Source organism: Hemiscyllium ocellatum, chromosome 31 (genome assembly GCF_020745735.1).
Source record: "Hemiscyllium ocellatum isolate sHemOce1 chromosome 31, sHemOce1.pat.X.cur, whole genome shotgun sequence".
NCBI classification, from domain to species: Eukaryota; Metazoa; Chordata; class Chondrichthyes; order Orectolobiformes; family Hemiscylliidae; genus Hemiscyllium; species Hemiscyllium ocellatum.
In genome coordinates this window covers 46,798,676-46,812,743 of record NC_083431.1, presented here as the reverse complement: position 1 = coordinate 46,812,743, position 14,068 = coordinate 46,798,676, and the positions used below count along the sequence as shown (strand labels likewise).

At 40.6% G+C, this 14,068-nt stretch overlaps 1 protein-coding gene across 2 annotated transcripts in view; it reads left to right on the top strand.

Annotated features, from left to right (window-relative positions):
* ap2b1 (adaptor related protein complex 2 subunit beta 1) overlaps positions 1–14,068 on the top strand; it is a 313,188-nt gene that overhangs the window by 216,282 nt on the left and 82,838 nt on the right. The window lies entirely within an intron of this gene.

Below are 14,068 nucleotides of genomic sequence, written 5' to 3'. Positions count from 1 at the left end.
GAACATACAGGTTGTTTTATAAGGATGGGTTCGACAAAATGGGCTTGTTTCCACTGAAGAGCTGGAAAAGCACAGCTGGTCAAGCAGCATCTGAAGAGCAGGAGAATCAACGCTTCAGGCATAAGCCCTTCGTCAGGACTTTATCTGCAGCCCTCACTTTCTTCTCGTTTCCACTAAAGTTTAGAAACATGAGAGTGACCTGGTTAAAGTGAATAAGATCTTGAATGGTCACGATGAGATGGACATGGAAAAGATACTTGCTCTTGTAGATGACTCCAGGTCTATGGGCACTGTTCTAATGTTGGGGGCTTCCTTTTTAGGACAGAGACAAGAATTCTTTTGCTGGGGTGGGTGTGAATTTGGAACCCAGTTCCTCAGAAGATGGTGGAGGCAAGATGATGGGATTTTTTTTAATATAGAATTTATAGATTTGCACTTTTTTATAGAATCCCTATAGTGTGGAAACAGACCCTTCAGTAAGTCCCCTGTCGTTCTATATTTACCCCTGACTAATACACCTAACCTACACGTCCCTGAACACTATGGGCAATTTAGCATGGCCAGTTCACCTGATGTGCACATCTTTGGACTGTGGGAGGAAACTAGATCACCCAGAGGAAACCCACACAGACACGGGGAGAATGTGCAAACTCCACACAGACAGCCACCTGAGACTGGAATGGAACCCAGGTTCCTGGTGCTGCGAGGCAGCCGTGCTAACCGCTGAGCCACCATGCTGCCCCCCACTGAGGCAGGTGGATAGATTGTTGGTAAGCTGGGTGAATCAATGATATCAAAGGTAGATGGGAATATGGAATTCAAAACACAAGCAGATCAACCATGATCTTATTCAGCAGGCTCAAGACGCTGAATGGTCCACTTCTCTCCTATTTTATGTGTTTGCATGCAAGATTGGGCAATTAAATTTAAAGGGATTACCATATGTACTGGAGTAATAATCGATTGCATATAAAAGTTGACCCCCTATTTTTGGCTAAAATGTCTAGAATTTTCCATATATCTTATTTAAAAGTCGACCCTAGTTCTTCAAACTTAACAGATTGATATTGATGAGCCAGTGTGCCAGCTGTTGTACTCCACTCTGGGTTTTCAGAATTACCATGATTTGTTGCCTTTTTTTTCTTTATTTGTTTAGAGATCAATTGGACATCTGCTAATGATATGGTATGAGTTTAGCCAGGCATGAATTTCAGCTCCTCAAAAGTAGTCTCCAAATAATAGTCGATCCCATAATTTAACTTTTAAAAAGTCATTCAAAAAATTTGCACCAGTACTTGAGTATTACAGAGCTGTCTTGATCCATATTAGTAACTATGGATATGCCAGCAGTGAAGTGAGGACTTCAGAACAGGCCTGAGGAGTCATGTGGCTTATTTCTTCTGTCTCTTACGATAAATAATATAAAATGAAGTGGGATTCCAATCGGAGTAAATATTGCAAGATCTTTTTCAACTTAAAATGAATCGACTCTTATCATTCTGCTGAATGTCAGCTTGGCTGTGTTGGTAACACTACCATCTCTGTGTTTGAAGGTTGCAGATTTAGGGCTCAGTGTAGGAACTGAGCTCAGGATCCAGGCTGACATTGTAATGCTGTGTTCTTGAAGGTGCCGTGATCTGGGTGTTACATTAAGTTGAAGTGCCATTTGTTTGTTCCAGATATGTTAACATTTGCCAACATTATTCAAATTTCAGGAACATTTTCCATGCAACAGTTCTCTAAATCAAATATTCCAGCATCAGTTTGCCAGTCGTTTGTTGAAGCTGAAAACAACTGCATTTATCTACATTAACTGCATTTTACAATATTAAGTGCAACTTTGTGGGTAGGAAACAGAGAGTAGGAATAAAAGAAACTTTCTCATTGATGGGATGTGATCACAATTCAGTGCTGGGTCCTCCAATTTTCTTCATTGATGTTAATTACTTGGGTGAGAGAACTGAGAATTGTATATTCAAATTATAAAGTCAGGATGCACAGGAGGTTGTGTAGAAAGGGGAAGGAAGATGCAAAGAGATGTGGACAGACAAAGTAAATGGTTAAATCTTTTTGTGTGATGTGTGTATGGAGCACATGATTAGGGAAGCGAATGGAATGTTATTGCTTATCACCAGGGGATTGAATACAAAATAGGGAAGTTCTGCTTGAGTTATACAGGGCACTGTTGAGACTGTACCTGGAGGATTGTGCACAGTATGATATTTAAATCCTTTTGGAGGTGATTCAGAGAGGATTTCCCGATGTGACACCTTGAACAAGTGTGTTATCTTATAAGGAGAGGTTGGACAGGTTTGGCTTGTATCTTTCAGGAATGCAGAAGAGTTAAAAACAGCTTGTTCGAACACACAAGACCCTGAGGGGCCTTATTCAGGAAAGATGTGGAGAGAATGTATCCCCTCAAGAATCTTGAATTAGGGGTTCCTCTTTTATAAAAAAAAAAAGGGTTGTCCATTTAAAGCAGAGATCAGGTGATTTCTTTTCCCCAAGAGGGTTGAGATTCTTTGGTATTCTCTTCCAAGGGGTGAATGAAGCAGCGGCTCGGAGTAATTTTTTTATTTTAAGGAAGAGGATGAAATGTTATTGGGATAGGTGAGATTTTGGATTTAAGATATCAGAGCAACCCATGATTTTATTAAATGGTGGGCATAAGAAATAGGAGCAGGGATAGGTCATCTGACCCATTCAGCCCGCTCCACCATTTAATAAGATCATGGCTGATCATCTTGTAGATTCAACTCTGATTAATTGCCTGCTCACCATAACCCTTAACTTTCTTACTGTTCAAAAACTTATCTATCTTTGCCTTAATCTATCTATCAAGGTGCTGAATAGCCTAATTTGTTTATTCATATATGATAATTATATGCAACATCAGCCACTGTGGAGCCAAGAAGTCCATTTTATTAATGCTAAAAGCTAATACTAAATGAGCTATGGCAAAGCTAAACAATTTTGTTGTCCAAATACGCACGTCATGAAAGCTAATTTATAAGTACAGTGTGTAAGGAATGGATTATTGACCTTAACCTCAAGCTGATTAGAGCATCAAGGGAAGGAAACACTGCTACAGCTAGAAAGGACCTTAGACACACCTTGGGCAAAAGCAAAAGATTGTGGAATGTGGATGGTGGAAATATTCAACAGATCTGGCAACATTTGTACAAAGAGAAACAATGATTCAGAAAATTATTCCGGCCCAGAGAGTGGCCATTCAGCCTGTCAGGTTTGCACTTGCTCTATGAATGAGCAGACCACTTGGTACCCTTCTCCACATGCCTCCAACACTGTAATCTAAATATTAATCACATCAACCTCCTGTAAAATGCTTCTAACATACTCAGATCCTTTCTTAAATAAGGAAATCAAAGCTGTGCATTGTATATCAGATGTAGTCTTACCAGTAGCACACCAGCCCTACATTATATTACATTTACCTTATAATAAAGGACAATGTTCCATCTACTATACCTGTACACTAATATGTGTTTCATGTACCAGGACACTCAGATCCCTCAAACTCAGCCTTTCCATTCCTGCCAAAGTAGATAAATCCCTCCATTGCACTTCATATACCAAGTTTATGCCCACTCGTTTAACCTCCTTTGCAAACTCCTTATGTCACCTTCTTGGTCTGTCATCTGTCTTTGTTATCAGTTATTTTGCAGTATTACACTTGTTTCCCATTATCCAAGTCATTGACATACCTTGCTGATAGTTGAGGCCTCAGTACTGGTCTTTATTGCATACCACTTGTTGTAAATGACCCATTTTTGCCTACTTTTTGTGCCATGTTGGTTACCCAGATGTTATGATGGGAACACCCACATCAGGAACTCCTACTTTTCATAGTAACCTCTGACATGACACCTTGTCAAACTTCTTCTGGAAGTGTAAGTCCCGCAAATTTAAAGATTTATCCATTTTGCTTGTTACTTCCTCAAACATTTCCAAGAAGTTAGTCAAGCATGATTTCCCTTTCATAAAACCAAGTTGACTGCTTGATTGGCATTAAGATTTTCTAAGTGCTGTACTACATCTATAATAAAGATTCCAGCATTTCCCCAAGACTGAAGTTTGCACCAGAATTGTGTACACACGCCATGATTGACGGTATTTTAAACCCTTACGTGTGAAATAACAATCAAGACATCACCGAGACTTGAACCCAGGATCTCTAGTTACTAGACTGGCGCTTTAATCAACGAAACCACAGTGCCCTCACTCAGTGATTGATGGTTTCTCTCTCTCTACAGATCCAGTCAGTTCTGCTGAGTATTTAAAGCATGTTCTATTTCTATTTGGTCATATATCACCTGGAGTACAATTGTCAGTTTTGGACACTAAATCTTGGGAAGGATTTGGAAAGGGGCATTGTGAAGATTCACCAGAATGTAGTCATTTCTTCATTGGTTACATTGAAGGCAGATTCATGCATTTGATTTGTACCTTCCTGTGTTTAGAAGGTTGAGAGATGATCAAATTGAAGTGTTTGAAATGATAAAGGAGTTTGACAGATTAGCAGGTTAGCAATCACACCTAATGGGGGAAATTTGGAGCATGGGACACAATCTGAAAAATAAAGCTTAACGTTTTAGGCATGAAATCAAGAAACAATTTATCTACACTGTGTGGTTGAAATCAGGATCTTTCTCCAAAAATGCTGTGGCTGCTGAATCAATTTAAAACTTTCAAGGCAGAGAAAATTTTGAAAGGTAAGGATATCAAAGATTATGGATCAAAAGCAAGTAATTGGAGTTGGAATACAGTTATGATGTGAAAGTAGTAAAACAGTGGGCTGACTGGCCCACTACCATTTCGGAGATGTGAAAAATGAGTGTTCTTTCTTTGGCATATTCCTGAAACCCTTACCGTACAAGACTATTAAAGAATATTATAATGAAAATAAATGATAAGACAAACAGGAATTAATTTGTAAATGCAGATTATAATAGAAGACAAGCCAAAAAGTAGGTATGATATAATTTGTGCTAAAAGTATCAAAAGCTGGTTGGAGGTGGTGTACAATCCACACTCTAGGGATTCTTTGGATTCTAGAAAATAGTATCACGAGCACCAACCTGTTATTTAATTGTTAGGGATTAGCTGCCAAATAAATTCCCAAAGTGGCTGTGTTAATTTAACATTGTAATGAATCTGATTATAGAATTCTTGATGCACTCTTTATTTACCTTTTGTAATTTCTGAATCTTTGAGCAACGCTTCTTATTTTATGTTCAGAGCACAGCTACCTTAAGATGTGCATTAAAATTTAATTCCTTGGCTATGATTTGTAAATGTCAACTGTTGGCCTGCTTTTCAGCTTTGTGTTCAGGTACAAATTTCAGAGAAGATAACTGTGGATATATAATTTCTGACGCCCCCTGAGCATTACGTCAGTTCATTATAACTTCACAGCTGCTTATGCATAATGAATGTTCTCATTTGATGTCTTGGGTGTTCGCACTGATGCTGCACTTATTGTTATCATTGAATGTACTTAGTGCAGTATATCAGAACTCAATAGGAGAAATAGCAAATGAGTTAAGTCCGTTTGGATATGATTTATTTCCTATGAGATACACTTTGTGTATCCCTACAGTATGCTCTCACAATACCTACATTATTTGTACCAAAAAGAAAAATTTCTGAAAAAGCTCAGCAGATCTGGCAGCATCTGTGGAGAGAAATCAGAGTTGACATTTCAGGTCCAGTGACCCTTCCTCAGAACTTTTCCTTCCTATCTTGTTTGTACTTTGAGGCAAATATGACCATGTTCACTGTCTAGGATGTTTAGTCATTTTTGTAGAAATATCTGTTCGTACAAAGGCCAAGTTCTGTTGTAACTTGCACAGGCTGCCTCAGTATTGTGTTTGAAATGAATTGAAGACTTTGAATTTCTTCTCCTTGTATTTTTTTGCCGTCTCTGATTTATACTTTCCTCCAATGGTGGTAGAGGGAAGGATGCATTGTTTAGTTTACTAATTGACCGAGGTGCAATGATCTGAGCGAGCTTTTTCAGGACTCAAAATTAAACCAAAGCTCTTGAGTGAAGCATTCTGTGCTTTCAGAATGAGTCCTTAGATCACTATGGGAACACCTTCCAGACTCCGGTTCTCCACAGGAGGTTTGCTTTGGTAAGTAAATGGCAGACATTCTGGCACCTGTACTAATATGGTGTCAGTGGTTGACATGCAAGCTCAAGTGAGCAGCTCGGTATCTGGTGTTTTATCCTGAGACCTGATTGCCAAAAGCTTCCAAAGATATCAAAATGAAAGTAATTGAGCTTCCTGGGATGACACTGATACATAGTCTAAGAACATAAGAACTAGGAGCAGGAGTTGGCAATTTAGCCCCTCCAGCTTGCTCTGCCATTTAATATGATCATGACTCATCTCATCTCAGCCTCAAATATGCTTTCCTGTCCACTCTCCATCACCTTCCAGCTTACCCACCCCACACCTCCTATTTATCCCACAGCCTCCTTCCTTCCCCCTACATTGCTGATGAATGGTTTATGCCTGAAATGTCTCCTGCTCCTTAGATGCTGCCTGACTGGCTGTGCTTTTCCAGCACCACACTGTTCAACTGATTTCCAGCATCTGCAGTCCTCACTTTCTCCCACTCTTCATCACCCTTCAACCCATTACTCATTAAAAATCTGTGCATCTCCTCAAATTTACTCAGTGTCCTCGCATCCTCCGTAGTTTGGAGTAGTGAATTCCACAGATTCATGACCCTATGACAGAAGTAATTGTTCCTATCCTCTGTTTTAGCTACCCCTTATCCCAAAACTATGACTTTTCATTCTAAATTGCCCTAAATGAGGAAACATATTTTCTACATCGCCTTTAGCATCTTCTGAACCAAATTTAGATCTTCTCTCATTCTTCTGAACTGCAGAGGTTATGGGTCTAAACTACTTTGTCTCTCTTCATTAGACAAACTTCTGACCTCCAGAATCAATCCAGTGAAGCTCCCCTGAGCTGCCTGCAGTACAACTACATGCTTCCTCAAATAAACGGACAAAAATTGTATGCAAGTGCGGTTTCACTAATACTTTGTACAGTTGCAGCAACACTTCCCTACTTGTATACTCTATTCAATCAGCAGCTAATGCCAAAATTCTATTTGCTTTTCTTTTATTTGCTGTACCCACGTACTAGTTTTCTGCAATTCATACACACCTCTGCACCAAAGTACTCTGAACTTGCTTCTAAGTTTTGCAGGACAGCAATGTTGATGGATTATTGCTATATAGACTTTGTTGGTAGGTGAATATACTTCTCTTGATTGTTAGACTGATGTTTGAGCTCTTGCTGAAGACAGTACTTGCTTTGGTAATTGCCTGTGACTCATTTGTCGAGATTAGTGAACTCATCCGCTTCTGTCAGTTCTGGTCGTGGACCAAAACTTTAGGCTTATAGCAGGATAGTTTTCTTCAAGCTGACCATAAACATGAAAGTTATCATGTGCAGTAAAAGCGGGTTTGTACTACATTTTATATCTAGCTCTGAACTAGAAGCTAGTGCAGAGTCATCAGCGAACAGGAAATCATAAGGTGTGTCTTTGATACCTTGGTTTTTGCCAGATGTTATCTCAAAATGAGCAGTTTCCCTCGAAGTGAAGTCTAATTTTGATGCCATCCTGGTCAATGTCTGAGAGCATGGTGCAATATATCACACTGAAAAGGATTAATGCTAATAACTAGCCTTGTTTAACTCCACTAGTCACTGGGAATGGGTCAGAATACTCAGCTGTCAAACTATAATGATAAATGTCTGTGGTCAGCTGATTTATATATCTAATAGCAATCCACTTTTAGCCTTGACTCAGTGCTAATACTCTAAGAAGTTTGAGCTTCGTATCTGAAAGTCTTGAGGACACAATCTAGCCGACACCTCTGTTCAGTTCTAATTGAGAGCTGCCATCTTTCAGATGTCATACTCTTGCCCCTTTCCAGATTTTGGTGATAATGAAGGGTCCCAAGCCATTATTCAGAAGAGAATATTGGCGTACTCCTTGTGTTCAAGTCAATTTTTATCCCTCAACCAGCATAACACCATATAAGCAACAAATTAAACTTGGCTGTATAGTGATCAGCTGAAGTTTTCTATATTACAACAGTGAACACACTCAGATAAGTTTATCATTGCCTTTAAAGTGCTTTAGGATGTCCTGATGTCTAAATTATATTCTCTTTCATCTGTCCTAGTCTTATGGGAACGTGGTGGTCTACTGGTATTATCATTGGATTGTTAATCCAGACATCACCCTATCTCCTTGAATTTCTGCCTTACAACCCCATCCCTTTTCCTATCTGCCGCTGGTGGACTTGGGGCTGCTCCCTCTCCCCCTTGAGGATCCCGAAACCACGATCTTAGACATCACAGACACTGGCACCTGGGACGCAACACTCCAATCACGAGTCTTTCTCGTTCCCACAGAATCTCCTGTCTGTCCCCCTACCTGTGGAGTCCCAATAACTAATGCTCTACTCCTCTCCCTACTTCCCGTCTAACCAACAGGGTCAGACACCTGTACCCTATGGCTTACCACTGGTAGGTTGCCCCCCCACAACAGTATCCAAAACAGTATACTTGTTATTGAGGTAATAGCCAAAAATGATCCCTGCACTGTCTGCCTATTCCCTTTCCACCCTTTGACTGGAAATCATCTACCTTCTTCCTGTACCTGAGGTGTGATTACCTCTCTGTAACTTCTTTCAGACTCCTTAGAGCTAGAAAAGCAAAGTTGCTATCTCTGATTTGTTACCCTTGCCGTGTGATAATAAGGCAAGGAATAGGGAGAGAGAGCAGTTGAACACATGGCTATAGGGAAGTTGCAGGAGGGAGGGATTCAGATACCTGGATAATTGGGGCTCATTCTGTGGTAGGTGGGACCTCTGCAAACAGGATGGTCTCCACCTGAACCTGAGGGGTTCCAATATTCTTTTTGATCGGGTGGGGGGATGTTGCTAATGCTCTTCAGAAGGATTTAAACTAATTCAGCAGGATGTTAGGAACCGACATTGTAGCTGCAGTGTTCAGAAGGCTGAGAGTAGTCAGGTCACGAATAAGGTTTCAAGGTCGGAGGAGTGTACCAGTAGGCAGAAAGGCTTGAGGTGCATCTACTTCAAAGCCAGGAGCATCCAGAATAAGGTCGGTGAGCTTGCAGCATGTGTTGGTACCTGGGACTTCGATATTGTGGCCATTTCAGAGACAAGAGCAGGGACAAGAATGGATGCTGCAGGTTCCGGGTGTAGATGTTTTCGTAAGAACAGGGAAGGTGGTAAAAGAAGAGGAGGTGTGGCATTGTTAGTTAAGGACAGTATTACGGTGGCAGAAAGGACGTTTGATGAGGACATGTCTACTAAGGTAGTATGGGCTGAGGTTAGAAACAGGAAAGGAGAGATCACTCTGTTCGGAGTTTTCTATACAATGCTAAAAAGCTCCAGAGGTATAGAGGAAAGGATTGCAAAGATGATTCTGGATAGGAGTGAAAATAATACGGTAGTTATTATATGGGACTTTAACTTTCCGAATATTAACTGGAAATGCTATAGTTTGAGTACCTTAGGTGAGTCAGTTTTTGTTTAGTGTGTGCAGCAGGTTTCCTGACACAGTATGTAGATAGGCCAACAAGAGGCGAGGCCATATTGGATTTGGTACTGAACCAGGCCAGGTGTTGGATTTGGAGGTAGGTGGGCACTTTGGTGATAATGACCACGATTCCGTTAAGTTTACTTTAGTGATGGAAAGTGTCAGGCATATACCACAGGGCAAGAGCTGTAGCTGGGGGAAAGGCAATTATGATGCGACTAGGTAAGATTTAAGATGCATAGGATGGGAAAGGAAATGGGCATAATTGAAATGTGGAGCTTATTCAAGGAACAGCTACTGTGTGTCCTTGATAAGTATGTACCTGTCAGGCAGGGAGGAAGTGGTTGAGCAAGGGAGCTGTGGTTTACTAAAGAAATTGAAGCTCTTATCTAGAGGCATAAGGAGGCTTAAGTAAAGTTGAGATGTGAAGGCTCAGTTAGGGCGTTTGAGAGTTACAAGTTAGCTGGGAAGGACCTAAAGAGAGAGCTAAGAAGAGCCAAGAGGGAACATGAGAAGTCTTTGGCAGATAGGATCGAAGAAAACCATAAAGCTTTCTATAGGTATATCAGGAATAAAAGAATGACTAGAGTAAGACTAGGACCAGTCAAGGACAGTAGTGGGAAGTTGTGCCTGGATTCCGAAGGGAAGGTGCTAAATGGATATTATTTGTCAGTATTCACGAAGGAAAAAGACAATATTGTCAAGGAGAATACTGAGATACAGGCTATTAGACTAGATGGGATTATGGTTCACAAGGAGGAGGTGTTAGCAATTTTGGAAAGTGTGAAAATAGATAAGTTCCCTGGGCCGGATGGGATTTATCCTAGGATTCTCAGGGAAGCTAGGGAGGAGATTGCAGAGCCTTTGGATTTGATCTTTATGTCATCATTGTCTACAGGAATAGTGCCAGAAGACTGGAGGATGGCAAATGTTGACCCCTTGTTCAAGAAGGGGGAGTAGAGGCAATCTTGTTAATTATAAACCAGTGAACCTTACATCGGTTTTGGATAAAATGTTGGAAAGGATTATAAGAGATAAGAATTATGATCATCTTGAATGAAATAATTTGATTCGGAATAGTCAGCACGGGTTTGTGAAGGGTAGATCGTGCCTCACAAACCTTATTGAGTTCTTTGAGAAGGTGACCAAACAGGTGGATGAAGGTAAATGTGGTTGATGAGGTGTATATGGATTTCAGTAAAGCGTTTGATAAGGTTCCTCATAGTAGGCTATTGCACAAAATATGGAGGCATGGGATTCAGGGTGACTTAGCGATTTGGATCAGAAATTGGCTGGCTGAAAGAACGTCAGTGGTGGTTGATGGGATACGTTCGTCCTGGAGTTCGGTTCCTAGTGGTGTACCATAAGGATCTGTTTTGAGGCCACTGCTGTTTGTCATTTTTATAAATGACCTGGGTGAGAGTGTAGAAGGATGGGTTAGTAAATTTGCAGATGGCACTTAGGTCAGTGGAGTTGTGGACAGTGCCAAAGGATGTTGCAGGTTACAGTTGGACATAGATAAGCTGCAGAGCTGGGCTGAGAGGTGGCAAATTGTATTTAATATGGAAAACTGAGAGGTGATTCACTTTGGAAGTAGTAACAGGAATACTGAATGCTGGGCTAATGGTTAGATTCTTGGTAGTGTAGATGAGCAGAGAGATCTCAGTGTCTGTGTGCATAGATCCCTGAATGTTGCCACCCAGGTTGATAGAGTTGTTAAGAAGGCATACAGTGTGTTAGCTTTTATTGGTGGAGGGATCGAGTTTCAGAGCCATGAGAGCATGTTGCAGCTGTACAAAACTCTGGTGCGGCTGCACTTGGAATATTGCGTACAGTTCTGGTTGCTGCATTATAGGAAGGATGTGGAAGCATTGGAAAGGGTGCAGCGGAGATTTACCAGGATATCGTCTGGTATGGGGGGAAGGTCTTATGAGGAAAGGCTGAGAGACGTGAGCCTGTTTTCGCTAGAGAGAAGATGACTTAGTAGAAACCTACATGATGATCAGAGGTTTAGATAGGGTGGACAGTGAGAGCCTTTTTCCTCGGATGGTGATGGCTAGCATGAGGGGAAATAGCTTTAAACTGAGGGATGATAGATATAGGACAGATGTCAGAGGTAGGTTCTTTACTCGGAAAGTAGTAAGGGCATCGAAAGCCATGCCCGCAACAGTCATAGATTCACCACTTTAAGGGCGTTGAATTGGTCATTGGTTAAACATATGGACGATAATGGAATAGTGTAGGTTAAATGGGCTTCAGATCGGTTCCACAGTTTGACGCAATATTGAGGGACAAAGGGCCTGTACTGCACTGTACTGTTCTATGTTCTAGAACCAGATAATGTTCTGGGGACTCAGGTTCGAATCCTGCTTTGGCAATTGGTGGCCTTTGAATTCAATCAAAAAGAATACCTGGAATTAAAATTCATGGTGACCATGAATCCATTGTCGATTGTCAGAAAAAGTATCTGGTTCACTAATGTCCTTTAGGGGAGAAAATTGCCACGTTTACCTGGTCTGGCTTACATGTGACTCCACACCCACTGCAATGTGGTTGACTCTTCACGGCTGTCTGGACATGTCAGGATGGGTAATAAATGGTGGCCTAGCCAGTCACGCCCTCATCCCATGAATCCATAAAGAGAAAAAAAAGTTCAAAATAATGTCTTTACTGACAAACTAAGTTTGCAAAAATAGATTTGTGTTAGTGACTGTTTCTCAAATTTTAATTAGACTAAGTATGAAAATTTATGCATGCTTAGATTTCTGTTCCTACCTGAATCACACTGGTGCATTGTGAAGTTACAGTTCTTTTAAGCTCATAATATAATTTCGGTCTGCAACTAACAGCATAAATCCAGCTGGCTTCGTAAACAAAGGCTCATAATTCATTCCCTAAACAAGCAAACACTGCAGATTAATGCAAGGTTTGTGAAGTTTTGTAGCTCAGCTTGAGGTTTAGGGTGTAGATTTGCTCACTGAGCTGTAGGTTTGATATCCAGACGTTTCATTACCTGGCCAGGTAATGAAACATCTGGATATCAAACCTACAGCTCAGCGAGCTAAATTGCAGATTAAAACAGCTGAATTTTGTCATCGCCTCAGTGATTATTTGTAAGATACTACATGAATGTGCATGCAGAATGGTGCAACACCGGGAGAGTCCATTTAGATTATCAATCCCACTGTGTGCTTTCCCATAACCCTGAAAAACTTTCCTCTCATACATTAATGCAATTATCCTTCAGAAGTTATTATTGAAACCTCTTCTACAAGCCTTTTAGGCAGTGCATGGCAAATCATTACACATTCTGTTTAAAAAAAAGTTTTTAAACTGCTTTGGACTATTTTGCCAATCACCTTAGATCTTTCTCCCTTAGTTACTGACAATTCAGTTAAGAGAAATTAATTCTCAGTGCATCCGAAAGCTTTTGTTTCATAAGGCAAGGTTGGGAAAATGAAAATTTTGTTCACTCAGTGATGTTCTATGTAAGCAATTCAAAGTTGTTTTTAATTCTCATATGATAATTGTGATTTACCTTCGGTGGTTGACCAGCTTATATTATGAAATTGTGGCCTGTATAAAATTGTACTGCAGAAACTTGTACATTTTCAAAAAGGGGCAAGAGATAGCTTTAGCAAATAAGGTTAAGGAGCATCCAGGGGGATTTTACAAACACATTAGGGACAAAAGAGTAATTGATGAGAGAACAGAGCCACTTAAAAATCAGCAAGGCCATCTATATGTGGAGCCGCAGGAGATGGGAGAGGTACTGAACAAATATTTTGCATCAGCATTTACTATAGAGAAGGATATGGAAGATGGAGAATGTAAAGAAATAAGGAGCAACATCTTGAAAAATGTCCATATTACAGAGGAGGTGGTGCTGGATGTCTTAAAATGCATAAAGTGGATAAATCCCCAGGACCTGATCAAGTGTACCTTAGCTAGGAAAGTGATTGCTGGGGACCTTGCTGAGATATTTGTATCATCGATAACCACAGTGGTGTACCTGAAGATTGAAGGTTGGCTAATGTGGTGCCACTATTTTAAGAAAGGTAGTCAGGAAAAGCTAAGGAACTATGGACTGGTGAGCCTGACATTGGTGTTGGGCAAGTTGTTGGAGGGAAGCCTGTGGAGTTGGATTTACATGTATTTGGAAAGGCAAGGACTGATTTGGGATAGTTAACATGGCTTTGTACACAGGAACTCATTTATCGCAAACTTGATTGAGTTTTTTGAGAAAGTAACAAAGAGGGTTGATGAGGGCAGAGCAGTAGATGTGATCTATATGGACTTCAGTAAGGCGGTAGACTGGTTAGCAAGGTTAGATTACATGGAATAAAGGGAGAACTAGCTATTTCGATGCAGAAGTCACTTGAAGGTAGAAGACAGAGGGTGGTGGTTGAGGGTTGTTTTTCAGACTGGAGGCCTGTGACCAGTGGAGT